The sequence below is a fragment of the Alligator mississippiensis genome, chromosome 1 (assembly GCF_030867095.1).
Source record: "Alligator mississippiensis isolate rAllMis1 chromosome 1, rAllMis1, whole genome shotgun sequence".
Taxonomy (NCBI): domain Eukaryota; kingdom Metazoa; phylum Chordata; order Crocodylia; family Alligatoridae; genus Alligator; species Alligator mississippiensis.
Window position 1 is genome coordinate 420,749,074 of NC_081824.1, and position 23,736 is coordinate 420,772,809.

At 44.2% G+C, this 23,736-nt stretch overlaps 1 protein-coding gene across 1 annotated transcript in view; it reads right to left on the reverse strand.

Annotated features, from left to right (window-relative positions):
* The window catches only part of SERTM1 (serine rich and transmembrane domain containing 1), a 28,396-nt gene extending 11,255 nt beyond the window's left edge, over positions 1-17,141 (reverse strand). Inside the window, exons 1-2 of the mRNA XM_059715362.1 lie at positions 17,071-17,141; positions 9,251-9,376 (exon numbers count right to left, since the gene is read on the reverse strand). The gene's annotated coding sequence lies outside the window, so the exon portion shown is untranslated. The remainder of the gene's footprint in view (positions 1-9,250; positions 9,377-17,070) is intronic.
* Positions 17,142-23,736: the final 6,595 nt, after the last annotated feature.

Here is a 23,736-nt window from a genome sequence, read left to right on the forward strand (position 1 = left end):
TCCCCTATCCTGGGGGTCTTCAAGAGAAGGTTAGATGAGCATCTAGCTGGGGTCATCTAGACCCAGCACTCTTTCCTGCCTATGCAGGGGGTTGGACTCGATGATCTATTGAGGTCCCTTCCGACCCTAACATCTATGAATCTATAAGTCTATGAATCTATGAAACCAGAGCCTGACCAACCAGAGTCATGTTGCAGTTGCCAGTCAGATTGCGTGCATCTGCATCGCCACCATTGGAGCCCCAGGAGGACCCCAGGTAAGGCTGCTGGGGCCAGCCCCTGGGCTGGCCCCAGCTCCCCTACCCCACCCAGGACACCTTGCCACATGCCAAAGCATGCATTCACAGGTATTCCCCAGGGACAAGTAGCAGCGGCACAACTACATGACACTGCTTTGTCTCTGGGGAAATGTGCATGCTTATTTGGACATGCCCAGTAATGGTAAGCCCCATGCAGTTCTTCCCTATGCCCATGATTTATGAGCAGTTTAGGGCTGGCAGAAACCCCAACTCACCTAACTTTCCTGTGTCAAATTCCCTCAAAAAGAACCCTACCATCTTTTTTCTTTATGGTGCATTTTGTGCATTTCCAAGAATGCACAGAACATCAGGACAGAGGCCCCAATCCTGTCCCTACTAAAAACCGATGGGAGATGCTACTGACTTCAGTGATATTACAACAGAGTTAAATTTGTCCTAGTGCAACAGAATTTTGAGAAAAGACAAGTAAACTGACCAAGGAGTAAAGCAAAATAATGAAGTGAAGTCAGCACTAGCCTTGTCTATAATGGGTTTAGCCTTCTCTTCTGCAAGTTTGGAAAGTTTTTTGTATAAGGGTAAAATGTGAATTTAAAATGCAGTTACTAATCCTGAATAACTCTATGCGCTCAAGATGTCTGCTTTTTTCTCAGAGACCTGAGGAAGTGTCTCTCTCCCCCAACTATACAGTTGGTCCCATAAAAGATATCACCCACAAAAAGCTCTGCCCCACCATGTGTGGATACACTAATTCTGGAATAAGTGTTTTGTTTCTGGTTAACTTAATCACTTTCCTGAATAGCGCACTGTATAAAAAAAACTCAATCCCTAAAAGAAAGGCTCTTTGCAGACCAGATGGAGTGCTTGATTACATTTGGACAATCCCATCTTCAGATAATCTTCTCAGGGACAGCTGTGCAGCCTCAATAAAAGGGCAAGGGACTGGAGGGGTCCACGGTCATCAGACCCAGGCTCCTGCTATCACAAGCCTCATATAATTTCTGTCATAAACTGATGAAGATGCATTTTATAATTGGTAAGGTTTTTGCCGCCTTTCCCTAATCTGACTGTAAGGTTCTCCCAGAAACAGTCATCTGTTTGCATAGACTGAACTGACTGAAGCTTAGTAAACAAGTGACTTAAAATCTACCTTTGCTCCATGTTGGTTACAGTCCTAGGAAGTGTAGAATTAGAAAGTCACCAGATATGATGACTACAAGCAGATCTGTTGCATAACATGGTACCATTCTTTTCAGAGTAAAATCGTCATAGAAAACTAGGATTGAAAGGGGCCTCAGGAGGTCATCTAGTCAAACCCCCTGCTCAAAGCAGGACCATCCCCACATTGATCATCCCAGCCAAGGCTTTGTCTAGCTGGGTCTTAAAAACCTCCAAGGATAAAGAGTATACAACCTCTCTGGGTAATCTGTTCCAGTGTTTTACTACCTTCCTAGTTAGAATAAAATTCCTAATATCTAAGCTAAACTTCCCTTGCTGCAACTTGAGACCATAGCTCCTTGTTCTGTTACCTGCTACCACTAAAAACCGTCTACCTTCAGCATCCTTCAACAGCTATTTTCCTGTCATCTGTTACTCTTGTATTTATCTTTTAAGTGTACTTCCCCACAGACCAGGATTCTAAGTTATTGCCTGTTCACATCCTTCCTTAAATGGCACCAGCCTGAAAGGCTATTTCTTGGGACAATTGGAACAAACCGGTTTCAATACAAACAACATAAATGAATAAGATACCTGGACAACAAATATATGTAAAACTTTTATTAAGTGCTGAGCAGTTCTACGAACAAAGTTGTGGTCCCACAATTTAGACCAAAGTAAGCTACAGATGAGAGTGCAACAACATATATTTCAACATATTTCAGGGATACAAGTTATAGCTGTTTTGGTCTACAGGCAAAAGGAATTATTTCCACCTAGGAGAAATTTTACTATCTATGCTTGAAGAAAGGTGTGTGCGCCCAAAAGCTTACAAATAAAGAATTTATTTGCAAATATCTAGTTGGTCTAATAAAAAGATATCATTTCTACCCAGAGTTCTGATTCCTACAATCTCAACATAACACATAGTAAGCAGGGTACTTTGTCAGATAACCGTGGCTACCCAGTGCTATAAATCCCTTACAATTCAATTGCCTATAACCTCTCTCTCTGCGTATCTTGATGGAACCATTCTATTTCATCCAGTGACCTCAGTGAAAATGTAATTTAATATACCAAATTCACAACCCCTGGGACCTTACAAGATGAAAAGCAAGGAGCAGAGATAAGTCTAGTAGATTCATTTTCTTCCGAGTCCATCAGTCATTGATCTTATGACTTCTTCAAAGATGGCACCTTGGTTTCTTTCTTGCCTACTGTGACTATAAAAGTTGAAAGGTAGATGTCACAAAGGTTTATAAGTGCTCATGAAGAGTGCCAGATCACTGAAAACACACACATTTTAGGTCTGGTTATACTAATTAGTTAAAACTAATATTTTTGTTAAGCACCATAGATAGAGATTAGGAGGGTGTATGTAATTTCCTTTACCCAACTATCTGAGCAACAGAACCACACAATCAGTTTTACAGATGAGAAGCTGAGGCACTGCAAAAACTCAGTGGAAGCTAGATGCCTAAATATCTTATCAGTGACCTGAGAAAGAATGCCTTGCATTTGAAAACTTGTCTAACTTGATAAAAAAAAGATATCACCCAGAGAAATCCTTGCTTCTCATATGCCTATCTCACCCACGGTTACACAGGAAATCTAGAGGAGCACAGAATCAGACCAGGCTTCTCAAGTCCCAGCCTAGTTCCATAACCACGGAGCCATCTCATCCATCTCCCTGTGCACCACGTTGAGTGCAGCTACAACAGCTGGAAACCTACCATAAATCAGCTCATGGCTATGTCAATTGGTGACAAGCAATTTTAATACTGACATTTGATCTGTAGAAGGGAAGAAACTCCTGCCAGCCCTGGTGAAAGAATTTAGACCTGATATTACTGTACACCAGGTCTTATTTATCCACAGAAGAATACAGCAGAGATAGCAGCAATGCAAGCTTCCCCCCACCATGTAGTCTTGTGTGGCAGGGCACTGTTGGTGCCTGCTAATTTAAGGGCCCTGTCAAGCAGCCAGCAGATGCTTGATTGCAGTGGCCATTTTAGAACCATGGCCACCTATGTAAACAGAATAGTTTGCTACTTGCAGGGAGGCAGAAACATCACCTGGCTGGACTGCTTAATGAAACATGTGCAGGTAGGAGCAGGAGGCTCTTGGTCCTAGGAATGACCTAAAACTGCACCCTGCTGGGAGTGGGTGGTCTGGTGGGGCTCCCAGTGGCACAGGAGCCCCTAGGAAATACCACACCAGTTATCAACCTGGTGCAAGGCGGGTCGGGGCACCTTAATAACCCCAGCTCCCACATCCCTGGTGGGTTCAATCAGTTCATGGGGAGCCTAGGCTCATGGGAGTCCTGAGGCAGGGCCCAAGTCAGCGGAGATACCTGGAGCAGCACCCAGGCTCTTTGCGAGTCCTGTGGCTGCAGGGACCCTGAGAGGGGGCCAGGCACAGCTGTGACCACCTGAGCCTCAGAGGGTGTAATACCACAGGGCAAAGGGCCAGGCAGGGCTACAGCCACCTGAGCTGAACGAGGCAGTGTGCAGAGCCCCACTAAAGGGGCAGTGTGGGGTTGTAAGACTCTAGGGCCAGCCAGGGCTGTGGCCACCTGAGCCCCAAGAGGAAGAGGACTCCAGTGTGGAGCCCCCATGTGTTTGTTTGTCTGTTTGTGTATATATTTTATGAAAGACCCAGTGCAAACCACTGGAGGATGCCATCTGCAAGGCTTAGGCTTAGTGTAAAGGAGGATCGAAGCCACAGATAGCATCCCCTGGCATCGGGGCAAGAATGGACAGCCTCCTGCCTAATTAGAACCAATTATGAAACAACAAGGCGTGGAAGATGAGTGAGGTGGGCAGCTAGCCCAGGAACAGGTGGGCAGGCCAATGGTGGACTGGCCCCGAAAAGGCCCCCTGTTACATCTTGTTTACGTACCTTTATGATGATGGACAAAGTAGCTCAAAATCCATTCTATTTCATCTTTCATCTGAGCTGGACAATTAGTACTAGATTTGATGTCCAGACTTACAGCAACTATTTCATATTGGCCAATTAGCCATAATGACAGTTTTCAATATAGTCTGGAAAGATTTTTAAGTGGTATCCTACAGTGAAAAGCATCTTATTCTGTCACAGAGTCACTAAGGGCATTTTCACATGTGTTCTGGGATGCAGCACTGGGCACTTTAATTAGTGAGCCAAGCTAATTAAAAGCGCCTGTGCATCATGTGTATCAGTATCCCTGCGCATCCCTATACTGAAAAAAATGGCAGAGGGATGCTCTGAACTAAAGCTCATAAAAACGTGTTTTATTTCAAAGCCCCTCCCCCCCCATTTTTTCAGTGCGGGGATGCTGATGCACATGCTGCAGAAGGCTGCTGGAGCACATCAATTTCTGTGCTCCAGCACACTATTTCTAGAGTACTGGAGCAGGCTCCCCACACATCTATAGGAGCCCTTAGTTACTTTCCTAGCACTGCTGGTTACTTTTAGAATGAGAGTTAGATATAGATCATAGGTTGCTTATTTGTATTTTGCTGTTTGTGGCTGGCTTAAATTCATTCAGTTGCCCAATACGGTAACAAAGCTATTCAGCTAGCTTGAATTTGTATCAGGATAGAAATGCTCTGAATAAAGTTTCTCTTGCTGAAAAGAATGCATGTTTTGGTATAATAATTTGCCAATTAAAAAAAAGAGACTAGTATTGCCAAGCTGGTCAACTGCCCAGTCAAGTATTGTCAGTGAACGGGTCAATTGACTACATATTTTTGATCAGTCAATGGTTACAGCAATTTTACAAAAAAAAACAAAAACCACCCTAACTTTTTGTAGTTTTATTGAAAGAAATATGACTTTTTTTTTTTTTTTTAAACATATTTCCCAATGGAAAGTTTGTGCTATTCTGTGTATTGTTTAGACCTACTGGCAATTTTTTTTTTTTTTTTTTTTTTTTTACACAATTTTTGACTGGTCAATTGACCGAACTTTGACTGGTTGAATACCCAAACCTAAAAAAACAAACAACATTTATCATCATCTATAGTGCATTTTTTGCATCTGACATAGCAAAGCCCATCATTTCTCTCTTGCGACACTAAGTTCCATAGTCTAGGTACAGCTTCCAAGCAAGTTCTACTGGCTATGCTCACATGTCTTCCCCTCCTGGTCTACAGTTTAAACATTACTCCGGTACATAGCTGTCATGAGAGATTATGATCATGGCAGTTAAGCAAATAACTGCAGCCAGTACCAGAGAGGACTGTGACTCTTGAGGCAGACATCTCGAATGGGATTCTGTGCTCTGTTTGATATCAGAGAGATTTAGAAATGGAAGGTATCTAAATAATATTGGTGATTTGGCCCATATTGCCTCAGCAGGTCTTGCATTCACTTCATATAAATATTAATATAGGAGACAGAATAGAGACCCAACAGATAAGGGCTTTGGATATTGAAGATTAGTGACCTGTAATTATCCTTTGAGTCTAGTATGATGTCAGTTTTCTGAGACGGGGGAGTTCCTTGAGGAACTCCAAAGTATAGTTATTTTCATAGGGATTTAACATTTTACTTTCTTTCTTTGTTAAGGTAAGAAACATCAGCATGATGTTCCTTACCTTAACAAAGAAAGAAAGTAAAATACATAGAGTAGTCATACTGAAACAGCACCAGAGACATATTTAGAGTAATCGGTGTCCTGCTTCCCATTTCGAGATGTTTCCATTCCTCCCTGTTGCCCTTTGGAGAGACTGAACAAGTACCACAATAACATCTGCCAGGAGGAGTGTGGATATGCTTTCCTTGTCTATGAAATAATATAGCAACAAGTGCAGGCTCTCTGCTTCACTGTAACAATGCCTGCTGAAGAACAATCCAGGAAAGATGGAGCATTCAGGCAGAATGCAACCAAATTATGTGACAGCTCAGAGACAGTTTAGAATACTTTATTCAATAAAAGCTAGAGGATAGCTCTAGAGAAGAAAAAGCATAGATGCACAGCTGGAAGTTGGCCACAACAGAAAGTAGGGAGGAACTCTGTGGATACATCTAGTCCATTCCCCTACCAGAAGGCAAAATCAGCTATCTATTCCTGACAGGTGTTTGTCTAATATTATGATTAGCCCCCATGCTATTCTTGCCAAAACTGCCAGTGGTGACTGAAAAGCCACAGCTAGTCATAATCATTTTTTTACATTTCTTCTAAATGATGCACTCTTCCTCAGCGTAGATCAGGGGTGGGCAATTATTTCGGGTGGAGGGCTGCTCACCAAGTTTTGGCAAGCTGTCAAGGGCCACATGGGTAGCCCTGCCCCTTGACAGGTGCCCGCCCCCTGGTCACCATCTTGGGACCAGAAGTCCCGCCCCCAACATCTGACCTTTGCCACAGGAAGTCCCTCCCCTTGCCTCTGGAAGTACTCCTTTGGGGAAGAGGGTTTGCCATCTTAGGGGAACCCCCTCCCCTCTCAAATTACATACTAAAAACCAAACACCCATAATCATATTTTGTTTAATTAAATTAAAAAATATTTTTGTCCTGACTTGTGTGCGTTTGTGGTGTATATGCAGAAGTGATTGCATACAGGGGTTTTTGGGGATGTGTAGATGTATGGGTGTGGGTACGGATGTGCATATGGTAGCCACGTAGCGCAGAGTGGCCAGCGGGTAGGCAGGAAAGTGGGGAAAGCGATGGGGTGGGGAGTGGAAGCCAGTAGGAGAGTGAGGCCTGCACCAATGTTCTGGGGCCAGTGCTGACGGAGCCCAGAGTGGGGAGGCAGAAGCACGGGGTGCAGGCTGGCAGGGGTCTGCGGATCTGGGCTAGGCTGCACCAGCAAGGAGAGGCAGGGAGTTGATCTGGCTCCATAGAGCCCATGCTGGCCTGGAACCCCGTGCTCCTGCCTCCCATCTCTGGGCCCTGCCAGTGCTGGCCCTGGGACACTGGTGCAGGCCCCACACTCCCGCCCGGCTCTTGCGCACCCGCTCAATCCCAGTGCCCCCATCCCAGACCTGTGGTACAGGCAGAGACCAGCACGCATCCCTGACCCTGCACACCCTGTGCTTCCCAGTGGGGAACGAGCTGGTGCTCAGTGCAGGGAGGAAAGTGGCCACTCCCCCTTCCCGTGGCTGGCCCTGTGGCTTTCTGCTGCAGCCACTCGCAGCCTGCATGGGGTTGTCCTGCACTTCTGCCGCATCAGCAGCAATGGCAATGGAGAGCAGGCACAGGCAGCCCTGCATGGGCTCTGAGCAGCTACAGCATGGGGTGCCAGCCACAGGGCGGGGAAGCAGCTGGTTTTCACCCACACTGAACATCAGTTTGTTCCCCGCTGCCTATGCTAGCCTGGGCCCTGCGCCCACTCTGGGCTCGCCCGTTGGGGCTGAGCCACGGCAGTAGCAGCTGGGCAGAAGCTGCTGCTTGGTGCTGAGGAAAGCGGCTCCGACCCCGCTCACTGCCATTGGGCAGTGTTTGCTGCGGCTGCCGGCCGGGAGCTTGCACTGCACTAGGCTGCAGTGCAGCTGCTTCACCGCCACCTCTGTGCTGCCCAGTACAGCAGCAGTGACTATGTGGAGCAGCCACAAGGCAGCACAGAGGCGGCAGTGAAGCAGCTGCACTGCAGCCAAGCATGCTGTGAGCTGTGGGCGGGCAGCCGTAACAAAGGTCTTCAGCGCAGGAGAAAAGTGGCCGCTCCCCCTCCCCAAGGCCAGAGCCCCATGCTGCAGCCACCTGCTCTCTGTTGTCACCACTGTCCCACGGGGCGGCAGTGATGCGGCAGAGATGCAGGATAGCCCCGCGCAAGCTGCGAGTGGCTGCAGCAGAAAGTGCCAGCCACTTTAGGGGGGAAGGAGTGCTTTTTCCACCCCCATGCTGAGCACCAGCTTGTTCCCCACCGCTGCTGCTCAGCCCAGACAGACGAGTGTAGGGTGCACAGGGTCGGGAATGCATGTTGGTCCCTGCCTGTACCACAAGGCTGGGGCAGGGGCACTGGGAGTGAGTGGGCATGCGGGAGTCAGCGGCAGCCAGGTGGGAACGTGGGGCCCGCACCAGTGTCTCAGAGCAGGGCAGCAGAGGCATGCACCAGCAGGGCCCAGAGCAGGGCAGTAGGAGCGCAGGGTCCCAGACAGCAACAGCTCTATGGAGCTAGGTTGGCTTCCCACCCACTCCCTTCTGATGCAGCCCAGCCAGGAGCCCAGACCCACGCCAGCCCACACCCTGCGCTCCTACTGTTCCACTATGGGCCCCTCTGGCACTGGCCCCGGGACACCAACACAGGCCCTGCACTCCCACATGCTACTCACATCCACCCCCCACCGCTTTCCCTCCCAGCTGCATGGTCAGAAGGTGAGACTCAGCAGGAGCTGGCCCAGCCTGTGGGCTGTATTTTGCCCATCCCTGGCATAGATCCTCTTAGCACAACCCTGTGGAAATAGGATCCATTCAATGCAGAGGACTACTTAATGAACAAACTTTAGTATTTTGTAGTTTATGACAGCTAACAAGATGAAGAGTCCCACATGGCTTGGCTGCAGATTAAATTAGGCTGAGTTGGTCCGTTTGCTTTTTGCCCTAGGCTTGAAAAAGGAGAGACTCAACTTGCCACAGAGTCCTAAGTACACTTAAGCTTGACTGTTCAAAGAGGGTGAAGTGCATAAGGGTGCCCTATGACAGGGCAGACTATCCACTGATCCGCACATGTTGGAATCATTCATGCCAGTGCACAGTAAATGCAAATCATTACAATTCTGAACGATATTGCACTTTGTTTGGATGCAGAGAACTAGTGCATGGCAAGTCAGGATCAGATCTGGCATGTATAAAGTTTTGTGGTTTTCTAAGGAAAGAGAAGAGAAAGCAAAGAAAATAAGTAAAATACTTACTGTCAGGAAGGTATCAAGATGCAACCTGCAGAACTCAGATGTCAAATAGCCGCAATAAAGCTGCAGTTTGTTCTCTCACACAGAGTTAAAGGGATGGTTTCCAGGAAGGAATGCTGAGGGAAGTACCTATAAAAGAGTAGATCCAAACTCAAGAGTTTAGCAATGACCAGAGGGTCGGAGAAGAGGCAGCTAGAGTCAAGAAGGCTGACTTTTAGTGTTGTAAAGGGCAGAGGGGACAAACTGATTGGGACCCTCATGTATTATGTATTTCTGACAGCAACACCCTTCTACTATTTACCTACAAACATTATGGTTATAAATGGGGGAAAATCCCCTTTAAAATTAATTCCTGCTTTACCACCATTTCAATCTACCCTTCAGGTCTTCCCTCTTAAAGAAGTGAATAAGGTCACTAAGAGCTACTGACCTTTGACATGGATGCTTTGTTCATATCTCAATAATTATTATGGTGACCTATACAGGCCCTGGCCCCAATACAGTAGGAGCTGTAAAAAGAAAATCCATATCCCAAAGAGCACACAGTACAAGTGTTCTTACCTTGAAAAGTTCATTGTCAAGTGCAATGCATATGCAAGGGCAGAAACAGATTTTGAACAGTAATATTTATCACACATCAGAGATCAGGACTTAGCAATATGATTAAGTTTATTGTGCATGGGGAAAGGGTGCATATGATTAAGTTTATTGTGCGTGGGGAAAGAGTACAACAAAAGCAGTGCCACTTTCAAAGAGTTCCTCCACACAAGAAAGGGGAAAAAAACAAAAGGGAGAGAGAATGAGAGAGACTTACACGATCATTATACATCTCAAAACTCTACCCTTTCATTTGGTTTGAACTACATTAGAAAAACAGTCCTCTAGGGATGAATGTTAATGCATTGTTATGTTGCTCTTATCCCTTCTATCACTGAATCACTTATGTTTTAAGCCTGTCCAAATTCAATAAAGAAAATAATCTTGTGCAACAAGAACAGCTGATAAGCATGTTACTGAAATCCAAATATTTTGATTACATTTCTTACACCGATGTTCCACCCAGAATGAATCCTACTGCATCCTGGAAACTTCCCCCCAGCCCCATTCAGGAGCCAAACAACAATGCCCCAGCTAAGCTACCTGTAAGGAAACAGGTAGGCTTCATATAGTGTCCCTACTAAGAACATAATGCAGAGAGATTAAAACTGCAAGGTGCCGAGTGCCCTCAGCTCCTGACATGTCTCAGAAACAAAGGTTCTGTACTATCAGAAAAAAGCAACTCTCTAGAGGGGAAAAAGCCAAGTCTGTGCAAAATGGACATTATCTTCCAACAAGACAAGTATAAACGATCATGCTTCAGCTCCAACTCTCCTTTGTCTCCACAGGACCTTAACTGGTATTCTTCATACTGAACGCTGCACTTGCTCATTTATTCCATACAATATACAATGGGTCCCAGACACCTACAATGATTAAACATGCTGAAATTGCAATGCAAAAAAACCCCCAACATAGCTAGTCTACTTAAATCTGTTTGCTCATATTCAAATAGCACATATACATATTGAGATGGAGAGGGCCAAGCTTTTAATTACATTTGCAGAACGTAGAAATATTTAGACCAGAAGATCAGAAAGCTTATCTAAAAGAGGCCCTTTGAGTAATTTGTATCACACATTTATCCTGCCTTCTAATATCCGTTTAATGCTTTTAACAGCTATTCTCAAAAGACTCAACTGTGCCAGTTAAGCAGAGTCCATTATTAAGGGTTCCAATTTGGGGCCCTGTCCCTACTATGACACAAAACTACACTTCCTCAACGAGCAGGTCCACCCACAGTCCCATCGTAGCTGGCAGACAGGAAGGTGGGGCATGATTCACTCCTCCTCCCTGCACCCCTGGGGAAGTCAATTGAGAACGCTCAGAAAACGTTCAGTCTGCTCCTGAATACTGTGCCCTCCCACGCACAGCTGAGGGAGATCCTGACTGTTGTACTATTCCCACTACAGGCATTTTCGTGAAAAAAGCTTCCTTTTTCCATTTATTAAATATCTGGAATTTTCAACAACAACAAAAACATTAACAGACATACCTCAAAACACCATGGTGGGAGGGGGAGTTGGTTTGTTTTGTTTTTTGGTAAGCCCGATTTGAGAAGTCTTCTTTTTAAGAATGAACATTTCAGAAGAAGTGAAAACCAAAGTTTCCAGTGAAAATATAATATTCTGTGAAAAAGCATTAAATCCCAGTAAAACACCACTTCTTAGTGAATATTTTTAGTGAAATAAACCCAATCAAAAAAAGGGCTCTGTCTGAGATCTCCCTTTAAGGCGCAATCTAGGTCAGATTCTGTCTTCCTCACATGAAGAGAGAAGTTTTTACCCAGGGCTCAGTACCAATGATGTTCTTATTATAGGGGCTGCCCTGTGTGAAGCAGGTGACATAGTTCACTCTCTCATAGTCAAATGAAATTCTCTTAGGATGCCACTTGCTGTAAGGTTTATGCCCCCCTCTTTCTGTACATGACATATGCAAAACAGCATACCTGTCTGGTCCCATCCAAATGTCTTACACCTTAGCAGGTAGCTCTCTTTGGAACAGATGATGCCTGGCCATATAAAGGAGAATAGGCAGAAGAGGCCCATGAAAGGATCAGATAAGTAATCCAGCCCATGCAGTGAAGCAGCTTGGACAGCCCCATATCCCCAGGCTCCAGCCACTCACTGACCAGCTACACAAGCGGAAGAAATATGCACCTCTCAACAGAGCACAATCACAAGCAAGAGTAATCTGAGGGCTCTGGCAGGCTTTCTGACTCTGAGGCAGAATTGCCTCTTGGTGCTCACATAGGTCAGTCTGGTTTCCTAGCATCATTTCCTACAGGCTACTCCTACTTGATAAAAATCAAGCCCTTACACCAGCTGTTCTTATTAGTGATCCTTATTCACATTCCATGGGTATAATAGTACTTTTTCCACACATTCACTTATGTGGTTAAGGATTTTCAGAACTGGGTTCTTATCCTGAATTGATTCTGAAGCCAAATTGTGGTTTGATTCTGCTCCACTGAGCAGACACAAAAAACAGACCTGCTCACCCTCATTTGCAAAGGATATAGTCTTAGATCATATCATGTCATCAGTTTACAGCAGCACTCCCTGGTAAAAATCAGTGCAGGACTTGGCTAAAAAAAATAAAATAATGGCCTTTAATTCCTCTGACCAATTTCATAATTAAGCACTTAATGAATGGGAGTATGAATTAATTACTAGATGGCTCACAAATAAAAATAAAGCATCATGACAGAGCAAACTACAAGAGGCATTACAGAATCAATGAGTTATGCAAAAATGGACCCATCTCAGACCATAACATTTTAAGCTGTATTCCCTTTGGTTTCCTTAAAAAACTATGGGACAATATAGCCCTAGAGCCTCAAGTTGGACAAGCCAGTTTACAGAAATCTTTCTTAATGTATCATTAAGTTTGAGAAATTATTCTCCTTACAAAATACTAACCCAGCACAAGAGAATTTTCTGAGAATTCAAATGCCAAGTCCTTTTTTACTCTAATTCTCTGCATTATATCCTTGCACATTTTCCTAATCCAGGTACAATCTCCCACATTGTGTCCCATATTAGAGGCCAAAGGTGACACTTTCTAAAATCCTCCCCTCTATCTTCTGAGATGCAGAAGAACTCCCATGCTCCCACCATTTCTCCTTTTCCCCCCCATGCCCTTCATGCAGACCATATCACCAAGAATATTTAGTATAGTGAGATTCGAGATGGCTCTAGAAAGTGGGGTCGCTCTCTATGGCATTGTCACAAGGTGTGCAGAAATGATAGGAAGCTGTTCACCATCAACGCAGAATCCTGTCCGATCAGGTGGGGGACAGGACGGGACACACACACACGACATCTGGTACTGGGTGCAGCTCACCATGTGGTGGCTTTAATCCAGAGGATGGAAATAAAGTGAGAAAGAAGAAAGCAGTATGCTGTAAACTTGAACTCTGACTCATAAAACATATGGATCTGTGGAACTTGTAACAAGCTGTGCTGCTCTCAAGTTGGGATCATCAGACACAAATAGATTCATCAGGCATCTGACTAGACCTTTTATGTGTACACCATGATCCGGAGAGTTGGTCATTGCCTACCTAATTCAGACTAAGAAGGTGTAGGGGTCTTATCTGCCTGCACACTGTCAAATACAAACTATTGCATTGTTTTCAAACTAGCATATGAAAACAGGCATTCTTTTAAAGGTAAGGTGCTATTGTACAGTGAAATGTAATGAACCAAAACGTAACACACAAATGTGAGTGAGTGAGAAGTGGGCATGCCAAAGGAAGCAGAGTTTGTACCAAAGTTATGAACCTGGAGGAACAAGTGGGGCTGAAATTTATCCTTCTTTCTTAGCATTGCTGTGGCTCTTAGGAGTCCAAGTCATGGATAAAAATCCCATTTGCCAGGTTATGTGCAAACACAGAACAACTCTGTAGATAATCCCTGATCTACAGAGTTCACAAGCAAAGACAAGAAACCACAGACAGACAGACAGAGGGAAACTCAAGGAAACAGAGAAACAACAGTGGTCATCATCAAGGCACTGGTCTGTGGGAAAGAGCAGTCCACCTGTTGTAGTTTTTTTTCTTTTTATAGGCAGCATAGCAAAAGAGAATATTAAGGAGGGGTTTGGAGGAGAATGAGTTCCCTATTTGAAATTTTTAACCAGCAGGAGATGGAGCTTGGCATCTTGGGCCAGAGGCAGGAGCTGACCCTTTAAACTGAGGAAGAGATGGTAGGTAGCCTTTGACAGTGAAGACATGGAGCTTATTTCTGAAGCTATAGAGAAGGCAAAGGAAGAGGAACAGTGTGTGATGCAGGGAGATGTGGTCAAAGTGACAAGCTAGGAAAATTATATTTGCAGAACCATTCTGCATGGATTTTAGGAAGGCAGGATCATGCTTGTCAAACAAAGCTAGAGAAAAGGATGTAGCAGCCATTGAGACGTGAAAGGATGAAAGCCTGGAATTTCCTGCCTTTTTAGCATTTAAATTCCAAGCCAGATTCCTGTCACAAACGTCAGGTTTTGCAGTATCTGATGGATACACACAGCCTTCTTCTCCACATGGCTTGGATGCCAAAATGGGGAACTGCATTCTCTGATGCCTTATCAAGGGATCTTATTATTAATAATCAGAATATTATTATTGGTATTGCACCTTGGGATCCCTATTATGGACCAGGATACTCGGCAGACACAGTCTACTGATTTCAGACTCTTGCATCAATAAAGATAAATGCGTGCAAATGCTAACAACTTTCGTAGGTACTTGTCCTTACAGTGATCTTGCTGGAATAACCTTGAATGTCAAACAGGCCTGTCCTGTAGTTCCAGATCCTCATTATTCCTCCTGCTGAGTACTATGCACACTAGCAACCACAATCAGCAAATACAGGAGACCGCACCAGGTGGGTCTGCAGATGTGGAGCAGAGGGAGGTATAGGACATGTGTTTGCCTCTGGGTCCTTCAAGTCACATAATACTACCCTGTGGAAGCAATGAAGGGTATCAGCAGCAACATTGATCCTACAGCCCCTAATATGGAAAAATCCTTTAGAATAAAAACATCAGGGGGTCTAGGTGACTCCAGGCCTTCATTTATCTCAACTTGTTCTGGTAGGCAGAACCAAGATGATGGCCAATTTGAATATACGAAAGAAAAGACACAGTTATAAGGGGTCATACTTCCTCATAATTCAGTCATAGCATTTTTCTCAGAATGAAGTGATCAGCATCCTGTACATGGTACTTGCTATGACTGCCTACAATATTCTAAATGTGACCTATTATAAGCACATTCTACTATATTAAGCCGAATCCAGGGGAAATTATAGTAATAAGATTAGGCATCTCATAATTTTCTTTGCTTACCTAAGCGTTGTTAAGCAATTTGCCAAATGTTTAGCCTTTGAACTACTACTAATAACCTCTCTCTCTCTTCTGCCTGTCCTGTTGCAATGCAAGGGCAGTGAGAGTCCCCCTTCCCAGCTTTATGGCCCAGGCTTCATTACCTCACCTAAAATATTCTCCAGTAATGATAATGTGGGCTTTTACTAGGGAAGGAAGTGATTGGAAAGGCGGCAATTTTTTTGTGGATACATCTACATATTTCTTATATTATCCAAGCATGTTCCTTTTGTCTTGGAGCTTGATGAAACTAAACAGCAAAATCCCCAAAGAAATCAAACCCTTTCCTTAGCATCACCACAAAAGAATAATGCCTGGTAGCAACCTTTACTGTATTCATAACTCAAAAATATGTAGGTATAGTCAGTCATCAACCAAAGTTTTTGAACTCTAAATCTTTTGTTTTATAGGACCGTTTAAGTTTATTAATGGACATGTTTCTGTAGCCTTCCTATTCTGAAAACATCACATTTGTGGATATAGTCCCAGTGATTTTAGAGAATCTTCTCGTGCCTGACTACAAAAAAAACAATTTCTCTGAAACAAGAAAAATGTTTGATTCAAGTACTTTGACAATTCAAGAAAAAGCCAGTAAGGGCAAAAATTGTCCCTGCCTTACCACAGGAAAAAACATATTTGGAACAGCAAGAATGCAAGTAAACAACATACAAGTGACAAAGTCTCAATCTAGACTCATTTTTCAATAGACTGGGAATGACACTACTCCCTTTCTTACTGCCACAGTTTAAGTTTCCTGCATAAAATGGGAAAATGGAGGAGGCTTTCCCTTTTTATACCATGGCGTCCAGCGTTCAAGGACTGTATTAACCTTTAGACAGAAGGCAGGGTAGGGATGCACCTGACGGACTAACTGAATCAGAGATACACAAGCTTTTGCCAGCGCTCTGATTCAGTTTGTTTAGAGATGCGATTCTCAGCCAGGCTGGTGCTGTGGCTCCCTGGGCTGCTCTGAGATCCTTTCAAGGGTGCCAGGGGATGCCACACAATGCTAGTCAGTAGGAAACACGTGAAACAAAATAAACCCAGAGATTTCAAGCGGGAATCTAGTGTTAAAACCAGAAAGGCCACCACAAGGCAGAACAAGTTCTTGGTGACCAAACAGCTCCAGTATTTTTCTTCAGTCAAAACATCAGTAAAACTGAACAGCTTGCGTTTCTGAGGGGCGCCTCCCAATCTAACAAGGGGCGCCTGGAGCCTAGGACGGTGGGAGGCCATTGCGCGCTCCCGAGGGGCATCTCTGCCCTGCCTTCTGTATTCCCTTGGACAATATTTCGCTGTCAAAGGAGCTCACGAGCTGGTATCGCCATGCAATGTGCGATGGTAAGAGGCAACGGTAAAAACTCTCGGATGGAGCACCTCGCAGGCATAACCTGGACTTGGTACCGTGACCATAAGCAGCACAGCCTGAAGCCTGAGATCTGAGCGGACGCATCAAACACACCTGACAAGCCAGAGAGACTCCGGGCCGCCGGCGGCACCGTTTTCCTCTTGTAAAGGAAGAGCCCAGCCCTGATCTCAGGGACATGTGAAGCAAGGAGGGAGTTTGACTTCAGCGCTAGACTTGAGAGGGCGCCTCCCAGCTCTGCCGCTCTTTTGCCCCCGAAATGATCTCTTTCTCCCTGGGGCAAGCCAACCCCCATCTCCCCCCACTCCGTGCTGCCGCCGGGCTGCGGGCGACGCCGGCCCCGGGCACTGGGGGAACAAGCAGCTCGGATAGGAAAGGGAGGGGGGTGCCTGCCTGCCTGCCTGCCCGCCCGCCCGCCCGCCCGGCTCGGGCTCGGGCTCGGGCTCGGGCCCCGGCCCCGGCCCCGGCGCGCACTGACCTGCTCCGGGCTCCCCGGCCGCCTCCACTGCCCGCCGGCTCAGCGCGACTGAGCGCCGCTCCCGCCCGCCGGGGAGGGGGCTCGGCCAATCAGCGCGGGCTGCGCCGCTCCGCGCCGCGCCGCGCCGCGCCTCCGGGGGGGCGGGGGGTAGGGAGCCCCCTCCTACCCCTGCCCGGGACCCTGCTCCCTCTGCTCTGGCAGGGACACACGTGGGAACCCCTCTCCTTTTCCTCCGCTATCACATAGATAGATATTCTCCCTTTCCTCCTACATGGGATAGGCAGACAGGTGACAATCCCGCTCCCTCTGCATCATCTATCTATCTAATGCAGGAGGAGAGGGAGCGGGATTGTCACCTGTCTGCCTATCCCATGCAGGAGGAGAGGGAGAAAGCTAGCTAGCTTTCTCCCTCTCCTCCTGCATGGGATAGGCAGATAGACAAAAACCTCTCTCTCTCTCTCCCCTTCATGGGATGGATGGATGGATGAGGACCTGCTCCCTCTCCTCCTGCATGGGATAGCCAGACAGATGAACATCCTTCTCCCTCTCCTCCACCATAGGAGGACAGACAGGCAGGCAGAGGAGAATCCTACTGTCCAGTCTCGTTCCCCCGCCGCCTGTACGCACATGCCAGTGAGGGCCTGTCTCTTCTCCATGCAGCTCCCTGTCTCCTTGCTGCGAGTTCCTTTGCCCTTCCCTGTAGCATCCCTGTCTGTATATCCTCCCCCAGCCATGCGCCTGCTCTCTCTGTTAATCCCTCCTGCACATCCCCTTAATCCTCTGCTTTGTAAATGTTTCCTTCTTGATCACACCGAATCCAATCCCCCTACACACACACAGAGTAAATCCATGGTTACTGAAACCTCTCTGAGCCCCGAGTTTGTGAAAGCCTTGTCAGACCTTGCTGTTCCCCATTCTCCTGAGCTTGGGTTTGTGCGAGTGAAGGAAAAGCAGAAATGGCCTCTGTCCACATACTCCCCTCTCCCTCCCATCCTCCCTTGTGTTCCTGCAGTGTGTTTGCCAGCTGCAGGTTTTACTCTGGTCTCACTTTTAAACACCTTCTTAACTTTCTCTGCAACCAATCCTGTGGAAGTAACTGGGTTTGCACATGTTCAGAAGTAAAGGACTGCTTATTTGCACTGCCAAGCCAAGGTCAGTGTCCTTTCCCATTCCCCCTACCTCTTACCCTTTATCTTTGCAGAACTCCTGCTCTGTATGAGCCCCTCTGTCTACTGCCAGTCTCTCCTCCCTGTCTCACTCACTACACATTATAATAACTGTGACATGAAAAGAGAGAAAAACAGATGAAAAGGAAGCTGTTCTCCACACAGATGAATCAAAAACCTACCTATAAGCAGCCAGGTGGCTTCCAAGGCAGGATAAGTGGAAGGAAGGATATCAGATGCATCTGGGCTTGGAGAACCAGGGCAGGGCAAAGATGGTAGAACATCCCTTTTGCAATCCTCCAATACCAGGAATAGCACCTACCACAATTTAGATCCTCCTCAGAATGCCTTAAATTACTTTAGTTTGTAGGGAGCCAGAGGTGTTGGAAGATGGTTAGGGTCAGAACTGAGACTCTAGAAACCTGGAGTTAATTTCTAGCTCAAATGCAGATTGCCAGTGTGACCTGTGTAATTCACTTTAACTTGTGTCTCAGTTTCCCATCTATAAAAATGGGTCAAATTGCAAAGATAAAAGCTAGTAATGAGCAAGAGCCTCTCAGGTACAAAAGTGATGAGGGTCATGTACATATCTAGATGAATAGATGATAGTGGCTAGGAATCCTTGGAGGATGGCATGCTGTGGTCATACTAACACTGCTGACTGCCCTTTACAGCAATGCTGCAGAGTTGACTGTGTTAGCTATATGCCAAATAAAGCATCCTTTACCTTGGATCTAGCTCAATATGGGAAAGAGTCAAAACAACACAAAACAACTCTTCCGTTCCAACCCTACCCCATCCCCCCCCCCCCAAAAAAAAACCCACCCCAAAAATAGTTTCTGTAGGAAGTAAAAGCTTTCAAGTACGCTTGGATAACTGCATCAAAGTCTCCTGAACATCTGCTGAGCCTTTTCAGGATGCTCTGGGTCACAATTTGATCTCAATTACCCTGAAGCAAATCAAAAGTAAATCTACTGAAGGCAATTGAGTTACTGCATTTTTGCTAGTACAAGAGAGCAAAAGCAAGCTCTTGTAAGTCCAGGTGGAAAATGATATGTGCCCCAAACTTGCACATAGTATATATCTCTGGTTCAAGTCTTGAGGAAATACTAGATGGATTGGACTCAATGCTTTCTGTGGATACTCCAGGTCAGGGGTGGGCAATTATTTCAGGCAGAGGGCTGCTTACTGAGTTTTGGCAAGCCATTGAGGGCCACATGACAGGCAGCCAGCAGCAGATAAATATTAATTTTCTACATTTTTTAGGGGCCCTGCAGGCTGGATAGAATGGCCTGGCGGGCCACATCCGGCCCATGGGTCACATTTTGCCCACCCCTGCTCTAGGTGAACAGCCTCAGCTGGTCTCTGGTTCACTCATTTCAACCTTGATGATTTTGTTGGCCAAATGACTTCAGTGTAGGCTATAAATCAATGATGAGCAGTGTGAAAAGCAGATGGGGGAAGTTTAATGCACCCTCTGCAGTTCAGTCTTACGACACACTGAAGTCCATGTGGAATTTTGAAAAGGATGTTGGAAAAGGTTGTTCTTCATTTTAAATCACTCTTCGGAAGCTGTACAGTTTATAATAGGCCTCTTAGGTGCTTTTCTGAGATATGCTTTCTTTGATGTAGTTTATACAGTTTCATAACTGTAAAAGAGCGGCTTGAGAGATTGTGATATGAAACCAGCTTTTATATAACTGGTGGAAATAAATAAACATGATGCAAATATTAAAGGTAGAATTATTCCCAAAGAATACATCAAAATCACCCCAGGCATAGCCCAGTTGAAATTAGCAAGTACAAAATGGTCAATTTGACCCCAGAAGAGCAACAAAAAGCCCTCTTCTTTTTTTACCCTTGGACAAGTATATTCTTCTTTTATTTGGATGTTCAGAACACACAGTAATAGAACAGAATATTTATTTACTATGTTGTGACCCCAGATCTGAAAGTAAATAACTTTGGCTTAGTTTAATTTGCACACCCTGCTGAAAAGGACACATTTGGCCATAAAGTTATTAAAATGCACTAATGTGACAGAAAAATAAAAAAACATGTTGAAAGCCTGCAAGTGCCCTGGAAAATCTATTAGATACTTAATATACTCTTGACAATGACTGCATCCCAGTGGAAGCAAGTGATTGAAACAGCAAAAAAACAACAAACATTCTCATAGCAAAAAACATGCAGAAAACTTACCATACTATATCATGACTTTTTTGGTTACTTTACCTAGCCATAGTCTTAATGCAGTTCTGTGTTTGGATGTCACTAGATACAAACACAGATAAACATGGATTAATATTCTCCAAAATTAGTTTATTTTGTTAAAATGGATTGTAGCAAAGAACTACAGAAGGCACGGGACAATCCTATATGTTTGTGTGTGAGTAAATGTGTTGTGACCTTTAAAAGTTAAAAGTAAAAGAGAGTGGAGAGAAAGAACTTCCTTAGGCTTCATTTCTTGTTCCTCAAGTTCCCATTCAAACTGGTTTTTAAAATGTTGCTGCCTGAGAACAGCCACCTCCGGTCAGTGATGGAGTGTCCAGGGAAGTTAAGGCGTTCTGCCACGGGCCTTTGTGTCTTTCTGATGACAAATCAGTGTACGTTCATTCTTCCACATAGAGATAGCTCTGTCTATCAGATGCAGAAAAGACAGCAGACCGGCATGTTAAGCAAGTAATACAACGTTTGTAGAGTTGCAGGTGGATGAAACTTAGATGTCGTACTCCTTGTTGTTTGGTTTGGCGATGATGTAGTCACTTGTTCTATCAGACCAATTGAAAGTGTGGAAATTAAGACAGCAAGAATATTCCTCTAAGATGGGACAAAAGGGCATGCAATAAGAAGTAGGATTTACTGAACTGGTACTTTGCAATCTTCTAGCAGGACAACCCACAGCTAGAAGCAGCCATAATCTCATGTCTCAAAACAAAGCTAACTGTTCCAACCTGGCCATCATGGAGATGCCTCAGTTTCAATGAGCTCTTAGTTAGGACCTTAATCAATTGAGTGATGGGGGCACCACCTCTTATCCCTGAAAGGTGATAAGCGTACTTTAAAAAAAACTATGAAGTAGGCCTCAACCTGCAGAGAGATTTAGAAGCTGTCCCTGGATTCCAATTAAAAATTTTTAGCTATTCTCTACCTTTATAATACAGTTGAACTAATATGTACAATCAAGTAGTGTAGCTCATCAAGAAGTCTCTCTTATTTTAGCTTGTAGAATTACAAAGTTGATTAGTACTCAGGAAATAAATGGAAGTAAGTGCATATTTCGTAGCTGTGCTCTGAACTTATATTTTTCCCTGAACAAAGCACTAGCTGGAGAGATTAATTATACAGATATATGAGCAACAGTGTATTTACTTATAAGGCAAAGGTGTTTTTTTTTCCAGCACAGAAGATTGGGCAGTTGGCTTTGTGGTTGCTCAGAAGTCAATATCATTCCTTGATGTTTTTCCAGGTTGGGTTATATCAGTGATGTATATATATCAGTGAGGTTATATCTGTTCTTCATGAGGTGCGCTCATGTGCTGTGAGTTCCTCAGTGATATATCTATAACAGAAATGAAGGATCAAGATCATGACTCTCAGAGTCAGCTTTGGCTGATGTGTCAGAACCTCACGCAGAGGCTATGGTAGTAGAATGCATTGCAATTCTACTGTAATTAACTTGCTCTTTTTCTGTTTTTTTTCCCTCCTTTTAATTTTTTGTCAGTGCAACACAGTAAGATCCAAACCTTCTTTGCACAGAGTCTTTCATATATATCACAAAATATTTTGCAGAGTTAAACAAAACAGCTACATTGTCAAATAGTAAACACGTACGAGAGAGAAATAATGTGGCAGAAAAGGCAAATTTTCTGACGTGGTTTGAAAAGAGCTAAAGGGACAGACACAAAAATACATGTTGGCTCCTCCAGACAGTAGGATGTATGAACCCTCTCACACATGAAGTGATGAGAATGAACCCAACTTTGGACTGTAGTTGAATTGGGACTCCATGAGCAACATTCTGCTCATAAACCCAGAGTAAAACCTTTGAAGACTATGGAGTTCTGGTGGATGTTTAGATGCATGTTAACTGATGTCAGTGTATAGTTTGATATGAATACTCCAAGGATACATGACTTAACTAAGTTCAAAATGATACTAAGGCCATTAGTTATATTTGTTAACATTATTAATGTACATGAATTTGCCATTGTTCAGTGTCACTTTCATGATCCTTCTACCTCAGAATACAGATAAGTGTTGAAAACTGGTGTTAATGAATTGTGATGTAGTGAAATGACTCAGTTTTTGCTCATAGTATGGGTTGTACAGGAATCAAACAACTTTATTGAGCCACAGAGAAACTGCCAGAAAGTCTATCAGCAACAAGGACACATCCACCTTAAATGCATACATGAGTGTTTTTTGCTTGCTTGTTAGATAGTGCTGCCAAGAGCTTTCTCTTGTTTTCTTTTTGAGTCATCACCATAAAAAATTAAATATGATGAATATAAAACAAGTGTATTTGGTTTATCAATGCTCCCCACTTGTTCTCTGGGAAGACAAGGAAACCCAACCTTGCATGTGCCAGTGTATCATGGAAAGCCGAATCATTTTTAATATAGAGCCAAGCTTTTCTTCAAGAGAGCATTTAAAAGTGCTATTTCAACGCTTAATTCAATCTCTCCTTTTTAAAAAGACGGCCTTTTTACTCAGTCTACCTCACTTTTACACCCAAGTACTTGATTTCTCCACAAATTGCATACTTAGACATTATTCAAAAGCACAGAGATTCCTTAATTATGGAGAAAAAAAAAACATAGGAAGGACCTTGATAAAAAGAAAATCCTATCATATATTGAAATACACTCCTCTGTTCATACACCTCACCTCCTCTCCTTTTCCCCCCCACAAAACCTGACAGAACGAGATCACAGGTAGTGATCACTAGAATCTCTATTTTTAGCTGCCATATTTTGCATTATTCTTGCAGCACTATACATTTTGTGGCAGTGGCAGAGGCAGAGATGATCAGTAGATTTTTCAGTCTTGCTCCTTTTCATAAATATATTAATTGAAAGCTAATGAGCCTGCAGGGTAAAGCTTCCAGTCCCAGACAATGACAGGGATTCCCCACTAGCATCTAGTTTTTAAACACCACCATGATAAAAATAGTTATACATGGTACAAGTAGAAAAAGGCTTAGTTATAAGTATACTGAGCTGATTCTTAAATTCTGATTTCTTGGTCGCATTAAAGCTATTCTCTAAACCAGACCTCTGTAATACCTTAAATTATTTTTAAAATTCAATTTACTCTATAATTACATGCCTTTAAAATAATATTAGTCCTAATATACAGTTAGTACAGTACATCCAGATTCTTTAATTACCTATAGTTCAACAAGTCATTATTAAACGTAGTCATTGCAGTCAATCTATGCTTCCTATTAATTCACTTAAGAATTTTGCCTGCCAGAGTAACCTCCTGAGATGGATCA